Source organism: Haemorhous mexicanus, chromosome Z (assembly GCF_027477595.1).
Source record: "Haemorhous mexicanus isolate bHaeMex1 chromosome Z, bHaeMex1.pri, whole genome shotgun sequence".
Taxonomy (NCBI): Eukaryota; Metazoa; Chordata; class Aves; order Passeriformes; family Fringillidae; genus Haemorhous; species Haemorhous mexicanus.
In genome coordinates, this window is record NC_082381.1 from 43,625,385 (window position 1) to 43,645,110 (window position 19,726).

The 19,726-nt window shown below is 39.8% G+C and overlaps 1 protein-coding gene across 7 annotated transcripts in view; it reads right to left on the bottom strand.

Annotated features, from left to right (window-relative positions):
- Positions 1–14,955, bottom strand: part of PCGF3 (polycomb group ring finger 3) — a 53,906-nt gene extending 38,951 nt beyond the window's left edge. For 2 of the 7 annotated variants that reach the window (XM_059873263.1, XM_059873258.1), the window contains exons 1-2: positions 14,680–14,812; positions 8,950–8,987 (exon numbers count right to left, since the gene is read on the bottom strand). The gene's annotated coding sequence lies outside the window, so the exon portion shown is untranslated. Of the gene's footprint in view, positions 1–8,949; positions 8,988–14,679 lie in introns of all 7 variants that reach the window. The other 5 variants (XM_059873264.1, XM_059873259.1, XM_059873265.1 and 2 more) reach the window with 4 other exon arrangements.
- Positions 14,956–19,726: the final 4,771 nt, after the last annotated feature.

The window sequence follows — 19,726 nt, forward strand, 5'->3', positions numbered from 1 at the left end:
TCAATTGTTTCTGAAATAGAGAGGAAGAATCTTCATGTAATTGTCTTCAGACAATTCCTCATGCTATCTATTAAAAGGTCCTTAAAAATTCTGGTTTTCAGTCACCTGACTCCACTTATTGGTCCAGGTATACCGGCAGACCAGTAAAAGACTAGCTATTAAAACAGAAATAGGTAGTAGGCCAGAAGCTACCCGCTGGTAAGAAAAGGGTACTACAATTCAGCTGAAGACACACTTTACCAACAATCACTTTTTCACATTTCCATGTAGATTAAGCCCAGATAGCAGCACTTGATGGTTAATTAATCCAAAGATTTGAAAGGGCCTGAGAAACTACATATCCTTTGGTTAAAAAAATCAAGTGACTAAAGCTTTCAACTTCATTGAACTGTCCAATAATTGCCTCTGTGCTGCTGCAACAGACAACAAAAAAATGTTGCTAGAATTGCTCCATAACCTGCAAGTGGTTAGCTGGTATTCTGGAATCTTTGTGGATTCAAATGTACAGACAGTAAATTACATAAAATTACCTATCCATGTACCATATAATTCAAATTATACAGGAGCCTTCCAAAATTGTTCTTTTGTTCCAGAAAGCCTGGGAGGACTCTAAGATGCACTCTGTTCATATGCTTCTCCCATTATTCTGACATTCTGCTCTTTCAGATATAAATTGCAGCAATGATACAACAAACTCAAAGTCTCCTTTGAACTCTTGCTGCAGCAGCTTTCTTACCCCAGACACAACCCTCATATCTGGCAATGAGAAACAAACTAATAGTTTACATTACTTTTTCATATTAAATACTACAGCAGGAGTTTAACCAATAGAGCACAAAAGCTATTTTTCTTTCTACCTATAGCTGTTCAGTCCTCCATTTCTTTCAGCATTTAATTCCCTCAACTCTTACCTTGAAGTCTTAAAACTTTGGTTTTGAAAACATTTTCCATCTTTCTTCTCTCAAAACAAACATAATTGTTAAAGTGCTTAGTGTGTTAAGTGGGGATAAGAAAGAGGAACTAGGGAAACATTTGGCATGATGACATTTGTCTTCTTAACTGTCAGTTAAAAGTGATGAGGCCCTGTTCCTGGGGATGTCTGAACAACCACCCATGGGTAGCAGTGAATTTGTTTTCTTGTTTCCTCTGCTACTGCACACAGCTTTTGCCTTCCATGTTAAACTGTCATTATCTAAACTCATGAGTTTTTTTAAAGTATACCTTTCCAATTCTCTTCTTCCTCCTGCTCCAGGGGAGTGGGTGAGCAGCTGCGTGGGGCTTGGTTAAACTGTGACAGTGCTTTTTTGCATCAGATATGGGGCACAAAGGGTTCAAGATAACCACAGATTCCACTGGGATGTATTAGACTGAATAGCCATTAGTACTGTTAAGCTGGTAAACAGCAGCCTCCTGGGCTTGCCTTGGGGCTTGCTTTCCTGACATGTATTAAGAGCCTAGTGCTTGCCTTTTGCTTTCACTGCTTTCTGTACTGCTGCACTGCTTCTCACCTTCCTGAATTATGCCTGGGAACACTTTGGTAACACCACATCAATGTACCTGGGCTGGCAGATGTCCAGGGTAGCGCTGCTGTGATGACAGGTTGAACTTTGGTCTGAAGTTGAGCTGAAGAGACTGTGATGTGTTCTCCGTGGTGGAGGAGTGATCCACCTGCAGCCCATGTAGAATCCCCTGCTAGAGGAGGCAGACGACTTAAAAAGGCTGTGACCTTGTAAGAAGCCCATGCTGGAGCAGGTTTGCTGGCAGGACCTGCGTCTCCACAGGGGACCCTCACTGGATCAGTTTATGAACAACTGCAACCCATAGCAAGGACCCACGCTGGACAAGTTCAATAACAATTGTTTCCCATTAGTGGGGCCCCACACTGGAGTAGGGGAAGCAGAGTCCCTTGCAGCCTGTGCTGAAGACTATGGTAAGGCAGGCTGTGTCCCTAGTGCCCCAGGAAGGCCTATGATGTGGACTCCACTAACAGTGGACTCTTAACCTGAACTGCCTTGCAGCCAGGCTGGAAACAAGAAGAGGATTTCACTGCAATATTACACCCTATAAACCCAAAAGGATCAGGTGTGAATATTATTATGGATATATCATTAAATTGTTACAATCCGTTATCTGAATTGTATGTTGCAGGAATAAATATAACAGGAACTACTCAAACCAACAGAGGAGAAGCCTTCTAGAAGTACAAGCACAGCAGTGACACAATCTGACCTGGATTTGGTGTCCAGTAATTGGACTAAATTAATCGCATGCAACACACCTCCCCTCCTATCCTGAGTGACTGCCACAACAGATGGAGCCCAAAGTCATGGACTAAATGAAATCAAAGGATGTATTATGGACATTTTGCAGGGGTGGTCCACAGACTACAGGAATGCCACCTGGGTATTTTATCAAAGAGAGGGAATTATGGAATTGTGTGGGACCTGAACGTGATGTAAATGATATGGAATTAAGAGATGAAATCTGCTGGTTTTGAATAGGGCAGAGCTAATTCTCTTCAGAGTGGCTAGTATGGGGCCATGTCTTGGATGTGTGCTGAACAGCATTGATAATACAAGGACCTACTTGGCTGCTAGCTGGAGTTAAACCACAAGAGGCTTTTATGTGTTATTTACAAAGACTGGAAGATTTCTGCTTGTTAAATAATGCTAGAATATACTATTAAAAGCTTCCTTTTTTTCAACAAGAAGACCTACAAATAATTTCAATGATACATTAATCCATTAATAATTGGGATAAAGCTACACTTGTCAGTCATGGCAAGTAAAATAATATACCAGGAAAAAAATCATTATTTATTATTGAGATTGCATGTGTCACAAAGCAGCATCTACTCCTATTCTAGCAGACCCCTCTTCAGTGTCAACCCCACAGGCCTTGTACTGTGCATATGTTTCTCATGGTTAAGTCTTTTTCATTCAGGTACCACTCATGGCATGTGATGAGCTTCCCTTGAAAGACAGCAGATAGGCAGCAGTGAAGGTCCAAATGCCACTTCCATCAGCCTGCAACTGAGCAGCAGAACTGTCCAAAAAATGTGAGACACTAGTCCTCAGCTGCACAAAAACCCCTTAGGCCCATCTGTCCTCTGCAGAATCAAGGGCAATGAATAAGCACTTGTCAGCCCTATAAAGGCAGGGAAAAAACAGCTACCTGGACAAATCAAACTTAGCAGAACTCTCCTTTTCTCCCTTTGTACCAATGCAAACTGCACTCAAATAACAGCCTTCAATACAAAGAGACTAAAAGGAAGGCTGCCTTTAGAGTGACAAAACCATGTACGCTTGTAGTAGAAGAGGAATTAGGAAAGAAATGGACATATTAACAGGTATTAAAAAGGAAAGTGAAAAACAGCAGTTTGAACAAAGGAGGACTAAGACAGGGCATAAAAAACCCTAGACTCGTCCAATAAGCACGAAAGCACATCCTCCCAATATAGTAAAACTCTAGCTTCTAAGATCTGAGCTTATTTTGACATGATGAACATACCGCTTTTACCTCATTAAATCAAAACAGGTACATAAAAGAGCAGCCCTAAACTACTAACCCAGCTGTCCTAAGAGATTTTTTTTTTAACATTTACAATTTTTCAGCAATTAGGTGCTGTATCCATTAGAGCCAGCAGACAGCACAGAGACCTCAAAGTATCTTATACCAAAAGACATTCATCACTACATTTCATCAGCCATGTCTCTCACATTTCATGTATTCTGAATTTTTCTTACTATGTTTGTACTCAGGATTGGTCCCATTATGTGAAGGAAAGATTCCACTCATGCTTGTGGCAGGCTTAATGAAATAATTACAGAGACCATGAGCCTGGCGTCTCTGAAATTTCTTAACATTGCTATGTGTGCTCATGTAAAACAACTACTATACTTCCAAGTCTGAATGATTTCAGAAATGAGAATTACTCCATTTTCCACTTAAAAATATTCTCAGCAGATAACAGCATTTGAAAACTCACACTTGCAGAAAGAACAATACCTTTAAAGCACACACATTCTACTTTCATTTCTTTGTCATCATTAAGATGACAAAATTAAAATCTGATGTTTTGCATGCATGTAGGAACAAAGGGAAGAAGTTAAATGTCTAGCATTATGAAAACATGCATTATCTTCCACAATGAAATGATACTTCACAAAAAAAATATCTGCAGTTATCAAAACTTTTTCTGTTTTGCTGGGTATTGGTTTGAGGTTTTTTGATCATTTTGTTTCAGTTTGTTGGGTGGTTTGCGGATTTTGGGTCTGTTTTTATATTTCACTGTAAACGCTGCAGAAACAAAAGACTTCCAAAGTTTTACTGTGACAATATTTTTTCATTTCATAACCTAATAATGTGTCACAGTTCAAGAAAACCTGATAGTAAATACAGAATATCAATCATTCCAAACTTTGCATCAAAGTCATTAACAGAGAGTTCCTCAAACTGACCAAAAAGCAGAGCGACACCATTACACCATCACTATTTTGTCTGTCAGTGTCAATGAAGAACATTGCTCACAGTGCACAACCACAGCATTAGAGGCTTCAGCACTTACATTTGAATTCTTTGCTGTGACCTAATCACTGCCATGATGTGACATTTGCTAGTTTATTTAAAACGGAGAAAATTTGCTTGGCAGTATGCAGGAGGCGAAAGGTCTAAATTACTAAGGCAACAAAGTCTCACCCATGGCTAGTTTCACTTGTGCAAGAGCCTAGACAAATCACTTCTCTGCAGTTTTAGAAAGGGCTGATTGGAACTGTCCACTCCCCTTGCTGGAGATGACCACCTGGAAGCAAAACCTTTTTAGAGATCAGGTGCTTATTTTAACAGATACTACCACAAATTAATGATGAAGGCAACTTCATGGCAATACAGGCTTCATATAGCAGAAGAGCAAGGAGAAATTTCAGGGGAAAAGGCAGGTGTAGGAAGAGGTACGTCCACCAACCCGCCTGACTGACATAATTCTCAAGTACTGTTTTAACAGCACACATTATTAAGATCTGCCAAAATGATAGTCTGTATTTCCTTACCCCAGTTCATTAAGAGTTGCAGTTTAATCAGGAAGGAGTAGCCAAGGAAACACTTGCTAAATTGCCAAATACCAGCTGCTTAACTGAATCCCAGAGAAGGTAAGCAGTTAGCAGTTTCTCTTACAAGCACGTCAGCACTTGCTGCAACACTAACAAAAGATTCACATAATCCAGCTAGTAGAAGTTTCCCTTTCTAGTCTTGCCTATAGTCATTTTGCCAGACAGAAGGCTGTCTCTCTGGAGTCAGAAATATAGAAAAACCACACTTGAGCAGTGCAAAAGTTAAGTTGCTCTTCCTTATCCAGTCCCGGTAATGGTACTCTACATTTTCCGGAATAGTTTAGTTTTAATCCAAGAAAGAATTGAAGACATGTTCTGCATTTAGATCTTTGCACAAAACTCCTCATAATCCCTTAAAACAAGACATTGAGGTCAACTTTTATAGGTAATGGGAAATTGTCCCTCTTGCCAATTTCAAGTAAAAAAAACCAGCACTAACTGACAGGTGAAACGAAGTAAAAACACCTATGTGGAAAACTAGTTCGAAAGCAGACAAATAATGACTAAAATAATGACTGAAATGGATTTTTTGCTGTGAGGAGTCATGACAGCATTTCAGATTTCTCATATACTGATAAACTTTTCTAATCCACAGTTTAAGATCAGAAAGCAGCAAAATACAAAGAGTGCACTGTCAAGTCATTGCTGAGCTACAGCTTTTTATAATTATCTTTTGCTTTGTCTGTATAAAAAGGTATCCATCATTAGAAACACCACTGAACTTACAGAATTGATAATTACCACTCAGATAGCCATTACCACCCAAAACTGTTCAGCTACACATCGATACAAAGTGTTCAAAAACTGTAGAAATAAACTATTCTCTGAAAAGGCTCAGCTTAAACAGACCCTAACAGTCCATGCAAGGAATAAGTAAATAAATAAACATTATCTCTGCTACTTATCTTAATAATTGTACTCTAGATATACTTTTAAACTACCCTCAGAAATTTCTTAAAGTCAAATCACTTTCATACATCCCTATTGCTTCCTACAAAAAATTTCAAATGCTAGATGGATGTATGCTATGCAGTAAAAAGAAAATAAAATCTTTCACTGCAAGTTATTAACTACTGCAGCCTACTAGTTGTATCTGTAGGCTTGTATTTACTCCTTCTCTGCAATTCATGAATACCTGCTTTTGGTGACCGAACTATGCCGTAAAAGACAACCAAAATAACTTCATAATTTTATTACAAATGTAATAGTTTTTTAATAGATGACACCCACACTGACACTTGCCTCCCTCCATTCTTCAGAACAACATTCATCTCAACAAGCATGCACCAGTAAAAGTTTGGCTGACAAGGTCAGAAAGGACCATGCCTCCAGCAATCTTCTCAAAGCAAATCCTGGTCATCTCAAAGACTTTCTGTTCTCAGGATTTACCATCTATAGGTCTCTTCATACTAGAAAGATGTAATTTCAGAGGAAAATTTTTTAAAAAATCATTCCTTTGGTTCTGGATTAAAGTCGGGAGAAGAGGGCTGAATTTGGGGTTTTTTCCATTTGAATGCTAAAATTGTCAAACTCTGCAGATGGCGATAATGGATGAGTAAGTAGAAAAAAAGGTTACTTATGGGAAGCCATAAATGGCTAAGGAATCTGGGGGAGACGCAAAAGCAGCTCATTTTTCCCTTGTTTTCACTCTTACAGTGAATCTATCTTATGGTATCATCAGGCCTAATAATGGAAGATACAGAAGAGGACTCCAGAAACTTTTTGCATTTACTTATACCTTAGATTTCCCATACTAAAGATTAAGGGGGGAAAAAAAAAAAAACCAAAACCAAAACTATGACATTTTCCTATCACCTCCAGAAATTCAATTCATTCCAGTCACTAATGCTTGTGACTGGAGAACAAATGACAGAACACTGGCTTTGAAAGTGTACATCAAGTTCCACTATGAAAGTTAATTTGACCCATTTGGTGGAGTGATGGAGGGCGGAACTGAAAAATGGGGACAGGATGTACTTTCTCTTCCCTAAGGGAAGTGGCAAAAGAAGACCATAATCAAGTTAATGGTAATTCTGTGATATCTGATCACAGAATGGCTTATATAAATAATTAGTCCTACAGTTATTTTCAACCCATAGCATTTCAAATTCAGTAAATTAGAAAAAAGGCCAGGGTAAAATACATCTTTGTCCAAAAAAAAAAGAAAAACCAAAACCAATGGGAAACAAAACAAAATATTATCCTCCCTGTATCTGCAAAACTTTGTCCAAATTCAAGCCATTTTTAGTCAGAAAATCGTAATCACACAACCCACGAGCTATTATTGTCTGGGCAAAATAACCTTACATAATTTGAATAACTGCTACAGATTAGAGAAAACAGATTTAGATAAACAATTTCCAGTGGCAGTATCTAAGATTATCCCTAAAATGTTGCATTAAAAGTTACTGCAACTGATACAGCAGTTTTTACATTTATGTATTTCTACAACAGTAAAATGAAACCCTGAAGTGCCAAGATTCACTTAATACCACATAGATCAGTTCTGGTGACTTTTTTAAAAACTTGAAAGAATCTCACAAGCAATAAAGTGAAGAAAAGAAAATTGCTCCACGGGGAGTCCTTTTTACCTGGTGTGGTGCCATTTAAAATACTAGGCTACTCTTCCTGCGGCCAATGGTCAAAGAATGCCAAATTAAGTATTTTACCAATATAAACACAAGTCTTCTGAAATTGCTGAAGAATAACCTGATCTTGGGAGGGATTTCTACCTCATTCTAGCCAATCAAGAAAGAGAAGTACAAGACTAGAAACAGAAAATTAATAAACTGATATGCAAATAAATTACCTACTTAGCGCTACCAATGCAAACACTACTATTAACAAGAATACATGCTATTGAAAAGCATTTCAGTTAAACTCCTCCTATTCAGCAATAGTTAGATTGAAACTTTTGGTAAAACATGTTATTACCACAGTAATTTCAGTCACAGAAAAGGCCTATGTGGATTTTTCAAGGGAAAATAGAAAAATATTGTCCATCTGCAATTTATCTTATCTGAGAACAAGCATAAATCAGAGAACTTTATTTTACCAATATTCAAACTAAATATCTGTGAAGTAATCATCTAATGGCAACCCAATAAAAAAAGCATGATCTTAAAGCATAAATCAATTAAGGATGGAAGCCTACTTTGCAATTAGTTTAAGGGAAGCACTACAGGAAAACATAGCTTAATTACTTACTTCATTCAACAAATTAAATAAATCCATGGAAATGTTACTAAAAAAAGTAAATATTTTTCTCTAAGACAAATATTTTTCTCTAAGATTTCACACAAGAGTGCTACACTTTCCACACCACAGAACTTTTCCACAAGTGTAGTCTTTTGCTTGTGTTAAGAACAACTTGCACATGTGGATAAGAAATTTTAAGCGAACACTTAACAAGTTATGCTTGCATTTCCTAAAAAAGGTTCAGTAAAGCTTAAAAAACAGACAGTAAACAACCAACTAGTACAATGCTAAAGCAAGAAATATTGATCACTTGCTACAGCACTGCAGCTGGGCGGGCTCTCCTAAGTACACACAGAAGCAATCAGACAAACACTGTACAGTGGCGTGGGGTTCAGACCTCAGAAGAAAGGAATAACTCAAAAATGGAAAGAAAACCATTTCAAGCATTAAGAAGACAGGTTTGAGTGCAGTGTGTTAGCACTTTTTAAAAGTGATGAAATACTATTAGAAGTATCTTTAACAGATACAGATTTCAGAAAAGTTATGTTCTAAAATGTAAATACTTGGATAGGAACAGGGGCATATATACATTTAGCAGCATGCATGATTAGGAACTTACACAGCACATAAAAAATTCCCTTACCTCTTCCTATTTTGAATCCTGAAATCAATATCTGGGTCCTTGTGTCCAGAATATAATTTATATATTAGGGGGGAAAAGTAAATGAAAGAAAATCAAGTTATTATCACAACAAAAAAGTAGGAAATACAATCATCTGAAATGTAAGAGTTAAGATCCCAGACCGTCTTGATGTTAGTGCCCTGACAGAGCTTAAGATTCTAAATGTCTCCATGTTCCAACGAATTTTGGGAGAAGTCACTCTGAAGGAACAAATTACGGTACTTTGTATGGACAGTATGTTGAAAAAAAAAAAAAAATCCTGTTCCTCAAATCTGTTCTACTGATTGCCACTGCTCAGTAAAACAAATATTTTTTTATTGTAAAAACATTTGTCTAGTCAGTTAAAATAAATCTGGCAATGTCCTTTAACTAAGTAATCAACTGACCCACGGCTTTTATTCTGCCAATCTGTGTACTCAATAGTTCAAATACAACAGTGTCACATACAATTATTCATAAATAAAAAATATATAACTTGGCCAGCTGTACTGTATCTTCCAGCTTCTTCTTTCAGGTGACAAACCAGAAAAAAATGTACAGAACAACACATTCCCTGAAAATTCATCAAACACTGCACTGACACATTTGCATGAAAAAATGACAATCGTGATTACAAAAACTGTATTGCTTGCATGCATATTGTAAAAGAATAACAAAGATGACCTGTACTGGTATAATACCATCATAATTCAAATAAAAAATACATTACATATAATAACTGATGTTACTGGATAATAATCAGTTAGAGAAGGTATTGTACACTCTCTGGTTATGTAGAGAGAAAAAGTTCTTAAGAGAAAATCTTGACAAAACAGCCATTTGCAAGTTAGCAAATAACATCAAACTCATTCCATCAACCTAAAAAATTAACTTTTCCTCTCCTAATTACTCAGGTACTGCACAACATTTTCTCACTGACACCAAACATATACAGAATACTTTCTGTCTTAAATCAAAATGAACTTAATGCTATTCATAAAGCAACAGTTTCCACCAATAAGGACAGTCTCAGTATCAAACAAGAAGGATCCTTACTGCTGCCAGACCTTTTTAATGTAGACAAAGTTCTAAGTTACCATCAGTTAAAAATTCATAATACAAAATAGTTATCTCTTAAGATTATCCGATATAGATGTCTGCAGGGAGAGTAAGTCTTCTCCATGCCACTTTGCAGAGATGAAAAATAGTGTCAGAGCTAGTTTAAGTTCTTCTATTGGCAACGAAACTACAAAAAAGACTGATTATCACTCTTACATATTTCCACCTTACAATCCTGGCACTATCATAATGCTACCTTGATTTACTCCAGTTCCCACCCCCACCCCCTCAACAATTTCCCCCACTGGCACCATCAACTTATAACTGTGATTTGAAAGAGGCAGTCATAACTCTAAGAACAGTCATTTTCTGGCACAAAGAACAAGTAACTTGAGCTCACCAGAGTTTGTCATTCCCCCTACTTTTAATGAACTGTACCACCCCCTACTTCTGAAAAGTATGTGTTGTGTTTGTCAAACGAATAAAGAGACCCTTACGTTCCCACAAATAGTTTGAAGTTTCAAGTCTAAAGTATTGTTTCTGATTAAAGAGAAAAAAGGCAGATGCGGAAAGAAAATAATGCCATTGAAGAACTCACTGTTGGTTTATTTGTTCCTACAAGGCTGGCTCTTCAGTATGACTGCAAAACTTCAGGTCTCTACAAACTTCAGCCAAACTATCAGTAGCATGTAAGGTTTTCAGTCCAATTAGTTCCCACCACACTGAGTATTTCAATTTCATATTCTATTGATTTAAGTATAGATGCACTTATTCAGTAAAATTGACTTCAGAAAAGCTAATTTTCAGTCAGACAACGAGGCAGCATCACCAGGAGTGACTGAGGTAAGTGTGGGGGTGAGCACTAGATCAAGATGTACAGGCGGGTTCCCAAGCTCAGGGACTCCTGAGCTCAGAGCTGCATCCAGACCTGGAAGTCCTGGTGAGCCAATCAAGCTGGCAGATGAACAGATGGAGAGCAGCTCAGGGGAAAAGGACTTGGGGCTGCTGGCGGTGGCCAGCAAGGTGAAGGAGGGGATTCTGCCCCTCTGCTCTGCTCTGATGAGACCCCACATGGGTCTAACCCTAACCCTGCATCCAGCTCTGGGGTCACAACACAAGAAGGACATCAGCCTGTTGCAGTGAGTCCAGAGAAGGCCATCAAGATGATCAGAGGGCTAGAGCAGCTCCTACAAGGAAAGGCTGAGCAAACTGGGGTTGCTCAGCCTGGAAAAGAAAAAGCTTTAGGGTGACCTAATAGCAACCTTCCAGTACTTGAAGTGAGCCTACAAGAAAAGAGAAGGATTTTTTACAAGAGCATTTACTGACAGGACAAGGTGGAATGGCTTCAAAGTGAAAGCCAGGAGGTTTAGATTAGATACTGCAAGGAAATTCTTTGCTGTAAGGGTAGTGAGGCACTGAAACAGGCTGCCCAGAGAAGCTCCGTCCCTAGAGGTGTTCAAGGCCAATTTGGTTGCTGCCCTAAGAACTGGGTCTAGTGGGATGTGTCCCTGTCCACAGCAGAGAAGTTGGAACAGAATGATGTTTAAGGTTCCTTCCAACCCAAACATCCTATGATTCTAGGAATTTTGATAAAAGCAGCAAGTTTTCTCTAGGCTCTTCAGAGCAATTATAGAACAAACCACTATTTATAGTGTTTCTTCAGTTAGCAATGAAAATGTGTTTCATATCACAATAGGTAAGATTGCTTTTAACACAGAATAACCTGATTCTTTTTTCTCTTCTACTGCATGTAAGACCTTCACATACTACCTAAACTTGCATTCTAATACAGCAAGCTTGTATTTTAAAAAGGGTGGTGTAAGTAATGCAAAACTACTTCAAGACAGAGCTTCCAAATAAATCTTGTGTAAGCTAGAAGACATGGGCACCTTCTGCCTGGCTTCTAATCTAGTGCAGTCAAACTGCCCTGAGAAGGTTTTCCTCCCCATTTCCTTTAAATATGACAGCAAACCTAACCCAGCAGATCAGAGAAACATCACTAAACAACTTTAGTAGCACTGACAAAAAGAGATCAGGGTTTAGATTAATAAACTCTCGGAAATACTGACAGTCTTATATCAACTGCATCTCCAAATGATACTATCAAAACAAACTTCCACTTAGTAACTACTGACTTACTACATACATGTACCAAACAACCATAGATCCAAAGCTCGAAGTAGAGAAAATATTTATCTTACAAAATACAAGATGTCCCTACACTTTCTTGTAAGCTGGTATTGTAATTTAGAAGAACAGATGTAGAGTGAAATGCTATAAACATGCATGCTTTTCAAAACATCATGTCCACCACTTTGTAGCTTGCAGCTTAATAGCTCCACTTTAGAGTTTCAATGGAAATGCTTCAAATTCTTCTCACAGTGTCACCCAAGGAGTTCGAGAATTTAATCCAGAATTATTTCAGTCCTGGGAGTTCATTACATGACAAAAGCTAAAAAGGCCACGATACCTAGACTAAATGATCATATGGGAAAAAAGAAATGAAAGCTATTAAAGTAAGTGTAGAATGGTTCTTGACAAGAAAACTTACCTGTATCTCAAATATAAAGCTTTGAGATGACCTCTTCTAAATCATGTAAGTGGACAGGAGATGTAAGAGCAGGACAGCTGCAGCGACTAAATGCTGTACTTTATAGTCTCTTAGTAGCAGAAATCTTTCATACCATAGCAATTAATTTCTGCCATTCTTGGCATTACTATTATTCTAGGATAATTACAAACTCTAAGTCGACTTTTTTGTAACATTTACAAGTGTTCAGTCTTGATTTTCTACAGTGACAGCAGAGTAACAAGATCAAATCAGCCAGATCAGCCCACAGAAAGAAATCGAACAGATTTTCCTCAAAACCTGGTTTATGAAGTATTTTATTTCCAAGCTTTCTGTAGAAAATCGCCTGACCCTCTTCTAACTCATCCTATGTTTTTCCACCACATATCTTGGGTTCTGCACAGCTTCTGTATTCCCTTAAACACATTATAAACTGTCTACAAGTATAGCTTCAAAAGAAATAGTAATGCCACTGAAAGGGTACAGTTTCTGTTTCTATTCCCCTTGCCATGAAAGAATTTTATGAATTTCAGAGCACCTTTATGAGACACATGATGAGTACCACAGCTGAGACTAATCTGATCTGCTACTAAAAGAATACAAAACTTTACAAGTATCCTACCCCAAAATAACTAATAGTAATCTTTTAACAGCACAGTACCTAGTACTAAAACGACTCCTAACAACATAGCTACCACATGCTTAATTGTTCATTCTGTATAAACAAAACCAATATATAATGGAGGATGCATACATGGGATGCTCCTTAAACATAAAGGCTCATCTCAACTTTTTTTTTTTAATTCAAAGCTTTTCATCCATGGACTTAATTCTTCTGTTATACTCTGGAAGAAAATACACAGTATTATTTTAAAAAACACCAAAGAAAATATTTTCAGAACATTCCAGAGGATGTAGGGGTAATAAACCAGATTTCTTGAACTAGTTTCTCAGAGGCATGCATTTCATACAGAAAGCAGGAAGAGCCTAAACTGATCTGACAGAAAGCCTGCACAAACAGTTTTGTAACCAAAAAAAAAAAAAAAAAAAAAAAGGAGAAATTGCAAATATATGAAGCAGCAAAAGAACATCCAAGCGCTTGAAAACCCTCAATAATCAAACCTCCTTTGAACCTTATTAACTTTCTGACAGGCAAAACTTTCCACACAGGACACTGAAGTAACACCCAACACTTTCAGGCTAGAAGTTACCAACTTAAAAGGCCAAATGTGACTCCACAAGCTACTAGAATTCAGTGGTTTAGAAAACTTTCCAAATTTCTTAATACTGAACACACACACATGTATACGTGTCTGCGTGTGTGTGTGCACATATATGTATATTTGTCTCTGGACTGTAAAACAGACTACAGATTTTAGACTGTAAAACAATTCAAGCCCCTGTACTTTACCTATGAGTACCAATTCATTTCCTATTTCTCACAACTTCATATCATAGATACACAGCACTGGAGCCACATACCTGCACGGCTGAAGTCGCACACCCAAGGGACGTGTCCCCTCTATCTCCACCTTACTGGAAACGCCATCTTCACCCCTCTACTCAAAGAGACCCTTTCTCCCCAAGCCGTGAGATTCTGCCCCCTGCCCAGGCCCCTCCACACAACAGGCAACTCCTCCCGAGGGTAGGAACGGGTGGGGCGGGGGGTGTGCGGGTTTCCTTTCCCCCAGCACCCGAGACCACCTTCCCCCGCGGGCGGCACACGCGGCAGGACAGGGACGCGGCTCCCCTGGCCCACAGAGACTCCCTGACAGTTTCGGGAGAGGAACCCCACAAAACCCCCACCCCGCCTGTGACCACCCCACGCCCGCCCCGAAAGTTCCAGCGCGGCCCCCCCAGCCCCGGCCCGCTCCTCCGCAGCCCCCTAAGCCGTCGGGGCGGAGAAGAACCTCGGCCCGCAAGCCCCGCACCCCCTCCTCTCACCCCGCAGCCCACACCGCAAATACCCCGCAGGCGAGCGGGGGGGCGGCGGGCCCGCCCCGCCCCCGAGCCCTTCGGCTGCCCCCCAGCCCCTCGGCGGGGCAAGGCCGGGACCCCCACGCCCGCCCCGGCCCCGCACTGACCTGACGGGGGGGGGCGCGGCCGCCGCTCGGGGCTACAGCGGGGGCTCCCCCCGCCGCCGCCGACCCTCCGCTCCCCGGCCCGTCCTTCTCCGAGCGCCACCGCAGGGCAGAGAGCAGAGGACTCGGAAACGCGAGGCGGAGGGAAACACCGGCCCCTCTTCCCTTTCCCAAGAAAATTTTTAAAAGAAAAAAGGGGGATTTAAAGGGCTCGGCCCGGAGTTTAAAACAAAGAGGCGGAAATAGCCGAGCGCGGCCCGAGCGGAGCCGAGCGGGGGCGCCGCGCCGCGCTCGCGGCGCATGCGCGCGGGGCGCTCACCCGGGCACGGCGCCGGCCGCCCCCTCCTTCCCTCCCCCGGGCAGCGGGGCCGGCGAAAGGGGGTCCGGAGCCCCCGACAGGCCTGGGCCCAAGCCGTGTCCTGGTCAAAGGACCGTAGAGTACGCTGAGTTGGAAGAGAGCCATCGGGATCATCGAGTCCGACTCTTCTCCTTGCACAGGACACCCCTGAGAATCACACCATGTGCCTGAGAGCATTGTCCAAAGGCTTCTTGAATTCTCTCAGGCTTGGTGCTGTGACCACTTCCCTGGGGGACCCGTTCCAGTGCCCAGACACCCGCTGGGTGAAGATCCTTTTCCTAATACCCAGCCTAAAGCACTTCTGACTCAACTTCAGGCCATTCCCTCGGGTCCTATCACTGGTCACCACAAAGAAGAGATCAGTGCTTGCCTGACCCTGGTGAGGATGTTGGAAATTCCAATCTTCTCTCAAGTCTCCTCCAGGCTAAACAGACCAACTGACTTCAGCCACTGCTTGAATGGCTTCTCCTCTAAGCTGTCTTCACTGCCCTCCTTTGGACATTAATGGCTTAATACCTTTCTTACACTGAGGTGCCTAGAACTGTACATAACACTCAAGGTGAGGCCACACCAGCTGAGAGCAGAAGTAGGAGTAGAGGCTGTGTGCCCAACCTTGAAAAATTTGTGCAACTTGAGAGCATGAAGGTGAGATCAGCAACGGTGGTTGGCTTTTAGGCAGGATGTGCCTGTGCATTGCCCTAAGCCACCTCTTCTCACTGAAAGGTTTTCCTCAAAAGTGCACAGGTGTCTTTCCAACTGATGAGAGTGGAAACTTGAGTAGGAGCTCGGTGGAAGGAGAAACTTTAATAAGAGTTGTGGTTGCAAGACACACTGTATCAAACTGTAGGTGGCTCAAAACACACCTGACTAATGAAATTACGAATATTCTGTCTTCCTGAAGGTGTGAAGTCATAGGTGAAAGAGCATGCACAAAGCTTAGGAAGCCCATGCCAAGTTCAAGTTTGCACCAAACAGCTGACTGTTTAATTTGAAAAGACAAGTACGTAAAAATTCACCTGTCCAAAGACTAAAGACACCAAAACAATCTTCACCTTCTCAAAAAAGCAATTATTTTGAATGTAATCCTTTCTAATACCTTCATATTTCCTTCTTTTCTTTCTTCCTTTCCAACAAAGAATGAGCCATGAGACAATCTTCCACCTTGTCTAAAAATGCCATTGGAAATGGGCTATCTGATATGGCATAAGCCTCCATGTTCTACAAACTACTGAGCTTTTATTGTGTGCCAAGACAGGGGTTGTGCTTGGCTCTGGGAGCTATGTTTTCCAGATGCTAAGCCTGAGTTAATGGAAAATATGTCAGCATTTTAGATTTGCTTTGTTTCAGTTCAAGGGTTATGTAGTTACATGAGTGCATCTTGTCTATCTGAAATATAAATTCCGTTTCCAGTTTAACCACAAATTACTTTCTTGTGTGTTGTAGAAAATAATGGGGCTTCCTATCTGACCCCTGGAACTGGGGTTCAAGTAGCCAGAAGAAAAAGTAACAAACCATAAGAATATGCATGAAATTATAAACTGTATGCCTGCTTTTCTTGTTTGGTTGGCTTTTTTTTCCCTAGTGTTTCCAGACCAAATGCTACAAATTGGGAAAACCATTAAGGCCATGGTGTAAAGTCATTGACTTTCTCTTGTTATAGAATTTTTTTAGAAGATGGTGCCTTAAGCAAGATGAGACGAGCATGCCTACTACAACAAACTATTGTAATATACCCACTATGACAAACCACTGAGCACAGGTTTGCTCTCTTCTCAACCTCATCACCTAACATCAGTTCTAATGCCTTCGGCAATACCATTAAATTGTATGTTAGCCATAAGTGATGTTTCTGAAACATAAGCTTTGCCAGTGACTGTAGCATCTAATATCACAATTAGAGTGCTTTTTCTGAACTACAACACTGGATATTAGAAGAGACGTGAAACTTTTTGTTTGCATTGCAGTCAGTGAGCCCTGGTCAACTACAGAATTTCAGAGAGTGACTTGAGGAGAACTAGAAACTGCATTTAAAAGAGTCTTTAAGTTAGCTTTACATGCATTAGTCTTCACAATTTTCACCCAAATAAGAGCATGACGTGAACATGGGTAAATTGAATCTCTAACTTCCAGAAACATATATTTCCTCAATGAAACAATTTTCATGGAATAGAATCTGAGAACTTCTTGACAGAAAAGAACCCCAAACATCTCAGGTAAAAGAAGTTTTTTTATCTTCTTTAGGTCTTCTAACAGTGAAAAGGAACTGGTCAGCATGAGAACATTAATAGTAATGGTATAAACAAAGAAATTACTAGGAACCCAACAAAGCAACACATTTTCATAAACAAAGCAGAAAAGTAGCAAATAAAATGAATAAAGCACAAAGTAGGAAAATAAAGGACAAAATTACTCTAATTTAAGACTTAGTATGACAAAGTGTTTAGAAACAGAAACATTGAGAACTATTATTTGCAGTAGTTTCTCAGAGCACAAGAGCTGCATCGATACTGTAACTCTGTGAATGAGACTGTTTACGAGTGCTGAGTGTCTGTTGATGTCATTGCAAGGCTACTCCCCAACTATTACCTTTTTGAGATCCTGGTGATCAGGCAAGTCCCCCAGTACTGGAGAATAGTAAATATTTCACCTGTCTTTGAAAACAGTAAGAAAGATCATTTAGAGAACTACAGCTTCACTTTGGTCCCTGAGAATCATGGAGAAATCAAAGATCTCAGAGCTGGGCTCAAACATCTTGCAGCCTAAAACCAAAGAGCTCAAGCATTGACCAGTTTATTTCTTATGCACATATGTGCAAGGCACAAATTATTTAAGCACCATATTCTAATGGGTCAGTCTATAAGATATGGGCATTATCAGAACACGCCCATGGAATGTGTGAGGTTGGAAAGGGCATTTGGAGATCACTCAGGACAATCTCCCTGCACAAAAGAGGATAAGGTAGAGCATCAGTGTCACTTCTTTAGTTATCAACAGACCAAGCACTGCCATTCTTATATTGTAGATTCTGCATGGTCATCCTAAGGACTGAATGATAACTTCACTCTTGCCCAGGAACCACTGGAAAACTGTCTTTTGAATGTCAATTTCACCACAGCTACATTCTGGCTTCAGAGATATGGTCTATTAATCCTCTGATCTAAAAATAAAGACCTAGAGGTCCTTTACAGGAGGAGCTATGAGCTGCCACCCCCTATGAACACAGCTGCAAATGTGACAGTCCAGTCAACCAGCAAACTGTCTTGGCAAGAGATTATTTGGAGGTTCACTGCTCCCCAAATTCTGACATTATGAAATATGGCTCAGCATTTTGTTATAGATTTTTCCTGGTTATTATGCTTATAAAAACTTATTATAAGCATAATAACCATAAGTTTTTAACACCACAACTGCTATGCAACCTCCTGCATCTATAGAATAGTAGGAAATCCCTGTTTCTTTCAAAAACCTTTAATATTTTGGGTTTGGTGAGTTGATATCTTTCTCTTTGTTGTCCTTGCTAAAGAATTGATAAAGCATTCTCTGAGTCTCTAGCTAAAGAGTTTTATTCCTAAACTGATCTGCATAATTGTTTTTTATGAATTAAGGATAGTATAAAATTCAGAGAGGTTTAAACCCAGGTGATAAATATTTAACTATACCCTCAATCATTCCAACCCACTTAAGCTGTTCAAGCATCACTGTTACTTGCCTTTCAAGGTCCTCCATTTCCCATGGAAAAAAAAAAAAATCCTTCATTTTCTCTCTGGTCTCAATGTCAAATAAATCAAGTTCATTTCCTAGTCAAATCCACTCAATTGTACAAGACAAACTGATTCAGCAATCATTTGTAAAAGAGGAAAAAGCAAATACCAGACATTTAAGTATCTCTAGTCTTACAAATATTTCCACTGGTAAGTGAAAGATTAATACTCTTGCCAGAGCATGTAACTGTTAGCTAGCAATTAGAAACTTCTGGTTATGAAGTCTTCCTCACCAGAAAACCTCTTAATGTTTCAAAGATGAGCATTAGATAGAGAAGTGAAAATAGTGAGAGATTTAGTGACTCAAAAAATAAGAATCTTTTGCCACTAATTACTTACATAAATACAGCTTAGATCCCTTCAACGATCTGGGTTTTAAACACAAAAGCTTTAGCAATATACTTACTTTTAAATTACTAAATTTATACTGAGGGCAGGGGGCAGCAGGGAGAAGCAAAACAGAAACTCTTGCTCAGTTCCCAGGAGTTCTGTGTCTTAGATATTCTGTTCTCAGAACCTGGAGCTTGCTCCAGTAAGAGAAAAGTTATCAGCAGTCTACTGCGTTGTGCAAGGCAATGTGCTGTCCCTGTGACTGTCATCTATAGATATTGCATTAAAACGGAGGAGGAAGTTCTCTTCCTGATTGGTGCTTACCTTCCTGATTTCTTCATGACCATCAATTTAAATTTGGCTCTAGTATGCCAGATTGAACACTGACAAGAACACTGGTCAGTCTTTTGATTGACTACACAAGTACAAACCACAAACCTCAATACTTAAATTCCAGCAACTCAGTTTCAGATACACTTCCATGCAACCTGTACAAAATTTAAAGCAGAGGTGGTAAGCCAGAAGTGAAGTCTGTAAAGAGGAGCAGGCTCCAGGAGAAAGGAACATTTAGAAAAAGGGATAAAAATAATTTCTTCTTGAG